This window comes from Aptenodytes forsteri, unplaced genomic scaffold (genome assembly GCF_000699145.1).
Source record: "Aptenodytes forsteri isolate BGI_AS27 unplaced genomic scaffold, ASM69914v1 Scaffold418, whole genome shotgun sequence".
NCBI lineage: Eukaryota > Metazoa > Chordata > Aves > Sphenisciformes > Spheniscidae > Aptenodytes > Aptenodytes forsteri.
This window is the reverse complement of record NW_008795245.1, coordinates 1,102,928-1,106,026: the sequence shown is the minus strand read 5'-3', so window position 1 is coordinate 1,106,026 and position 3,099 is coordinate 1,102,928. Positions and strand designations below refer to the sequence as shown.

General features: G+C 38.9%; 1 protein-coding gene across 1 annotated transcript in view; it reads left to right on the top strand.

Annotated features, from left to right (window-relative positions):
- Positions 1-1,207: 1,207 nt before the first annotated feature.
- Positions 1,208-3,099, top strand: part of PRMT3 (protein arginine methyltransferase 3) — a 110,074-nt gene continuing 108,182 nt past the window's right edge. The window contains exon 1 of the mRNA XM_009278769.2: positions 1,208-1,238. The gene's annotated coding sequence lies outside the window, so the exon portion shown is untranslated. The remainder of the gene's footprint in view (positions 1,239-3,099) is intronic.

Here is a 3,099-nt window from a genome sequence, read left to right as displayed (position 1 = left end):
ACAGCTTATTCTGACCTACAATATCCGTGCCTTGCCAGCAATAAGCCTCTCTGAAAATGTCAGTTCTGTCAAATTGTGCCGAACTGTATGGTGGCTTTTGTGATGTAGACAAACGTCCATCGAGGATTCGAAAGACCACGAGACTCATTTCAGATCTAGTTAGATCATTTGTGATCTAATTCAGATTCGCCTTGCAGATCACTATGCGTAGTGTGTCATCTCCTGTCTAGTTTCACATTTTTTCTATCTAGCTGTCTGGTTGTCTATCCTTAGTAAAATATAAGGATAAATTTATAACAGATTTGGTAACTTTCCAAGTATTTTTGTAGACAAAGAGATTCTAGACACACAAACTAACCTGCACAAGTAGATAAAATAGAATGATTGTGGACTTCACACCTGTTTTTTATGCCTACCTTTTGAATGTCATACATTCAGATGTATTGACGTTTCACATACCACTTTGAGAAAAGCTAGTCAGCATTTAAAAAGTTAATAGGAACAAATTGATATTGTCAAACGTGGTAGTAGAGAGGTCATATACAATATTCAAAACGAACAATCCAGAAGGATTTTCTGATCTGTGAGTAGATTTTGTGATTTTACAGTTGGAAAGCAGTTTGCTAATTTACAGATAATGCAGTATCTGTGACAGAGTTCTTCTGAAGTAGGTATGTAACTGTAGTACCTTTGAAATGAACGGAGATGTAAGATGTTTTTTTTCCCTCAGGCTTTTTTAACACAGTTTTTCATCTATTATTGAGATGCACACTTTTTAAATTATGGAGACTCCAGATCTATAGATCTCTGTAGATATCTTTGGTATAGATATGTGTAGATATCCTCTTTCTTTGCTTACCTACAATACTAAAATATTTATCTCGGTTTCCTGCTGTGAATGTGTTATATGAATTTTGGGGGAAGACACTGAGAATGTTTCATTCTTGGTGATGCTGACCCTCATCCCCTTGGTGATCATTCCTAGGTCTGGATAAACTTTTGGGGATGTATTATTATCCACCAATATTGCTGTCTTGCTGCATTTGAGAAAAAGTTTGGACTGAAAATAAGCCATAGTGATCCCCTTTTATCCAGTACTGTAGTAATCGCATATTTGTTCATAGTTTTGGAGTGCCAGTTTCAGTATTCTCCTCAATCCAGGAAAAATCAAATCTTTCTCTTCCTTCTGCAGGGTGACTGCCCTAAGCACCATGGCATAAAACAACGGAGAGGGTGAGGTGAGTGAGGTGAGCTTCCCTTCTTTCTTGTAAGTGGTGCTTCACTATGTATTAAATAAATATTCAGTGAGATAGGAAATGTAAAATAAGACTCGAAGAGCCTCATTATTAGGACACTGGTCTCAGAGAAAAGATACTTCTGATGCTGGCTTCAAAGATCATTGACTCTTTATGCACAGTGGAATTGCAGTAATATGAGAGACTGGCGATCATACAGCATCCATGCCATCGTATATCCTGGTGGTTTTAGTCCTTTCTGTAGAAGCCCTTCAGGTCCTTTCAAGGAAGGGAAGGATTGAAACGAAGTCTTCTGAGTGAGTGACCTAACCACTAGGTTTCTGAAGGGACATATGTCAGCCAGGATTTCTCTGGAAATACCCTTTCTCTTTCCTGTTTTCCTTCCTTTTTTTAAACATATGCTTCATTCCAGAGCATTTAAATTTAGCTCTGAATGTTTTTTGATATGTTTATGCTTTATTTTTGATCGGGAAGCTAAAAAACCCCGCGAATCTGAACTGTACTCTTTATATCAGTTGAACTGAAAAGTCAATTACTTGCATTTTTGAGAGGATCAGGCTCCTAACAGAAAACAGTGCTTTTAGTAGGATTAGTTCTCAGTACTTTCCCGGTGATCAAGTAACAAACGTGGATCCTTCCTTCTGTAGGCAACAGCCACTGATGTCTGTGGTTGCCGCAGGACTCGGCAGTTTGGGTGAAATTCAGGCCTCATAGAAATTTTGCCATTGACTACTGTAGGAGCAGGGTCTCAGCTTTTGTCTTTCCACTGCAGTCTGGTGGGGAGGGGGAGAGGAGGGAGAGACAGACAAGTCTCTGAAGGAAAGAAAAGAGAAGCCAACTTTTATTTTTTTTTTTTTCCTGTACAGTTATAAGATTTGAGCGCTTGACTGCACTGCCTTTAAAAAAGGGACAGGATCTCTGTCTCTTGGTTTGCAATTTTGCCTGAAATCAAACTTTCAATACATTTTTGCCTGTGGAAAAAAGGTTACGGTACAAAATGTGAATAGCATAAACTTGTCATTTTCCTTTGAAAATGTGGGAAATACCTAAATCTTGTGTTTGGCTTTGAAAAATTTGTGAATTATCTGGTTTGTGAATTCTCACAGGGAGGAGCTAAAAAAGCAAACGAGAAGAATTTGGTAGGTTCAGATTTTGTGTGCAACTATTTGTAGCACTGTGGTGGTGATACCAGATTAGTTTCACAGCTGTAACAAATATTTGCTCTTTCTGGGTTCTGTTTTGTGAGTTCCCGAATGTTCTGACTCTTACGGACCAGACGGTTTCCGGGTATGTTATCTCAGAGATACCCCACACGTACAAGTGCTTTCCTAAATCTGGGTTGAAATATGCACCACTGAATCCTGTGAGGAAATACGGTGGATGAGATCAGAAGCAGCATGGTGCCTGCAGTAGGATTGCTTGGAAACTGGAGTGTGGTTGAAGCATCATCTGGATTTTTCTTCAGGGATGTCTATCCAGTTAGATGGATTTATAATAACTTTGCAACACTGAAAAACGGATATTCTATTCTTATCGAGAAAAAAAGATACGAGCCGATTTTATTTGGTTGTTTTCAGTCTTACTTGCTTTAATAAACCAAAATTGTACCATAAACAGAAGTAAAGGAAAATGACTAAAAGACCCCAAGAAAATGAAAAAGATGGATGTATTTGAAAAATACGTTGTGCAACTGCTTTCAAAGAGAGCTTAAAAGCAGCACAGAAATAGCGAGCGAGCGAGCTCAGCGGCTTGGCACATCGCGTAGTGTATATCTACATACACATTAAAATGCACTCGGTCTCAGAACGGGCTTTCTCCACTCCCTCTACCCCCCTCCGCCCTT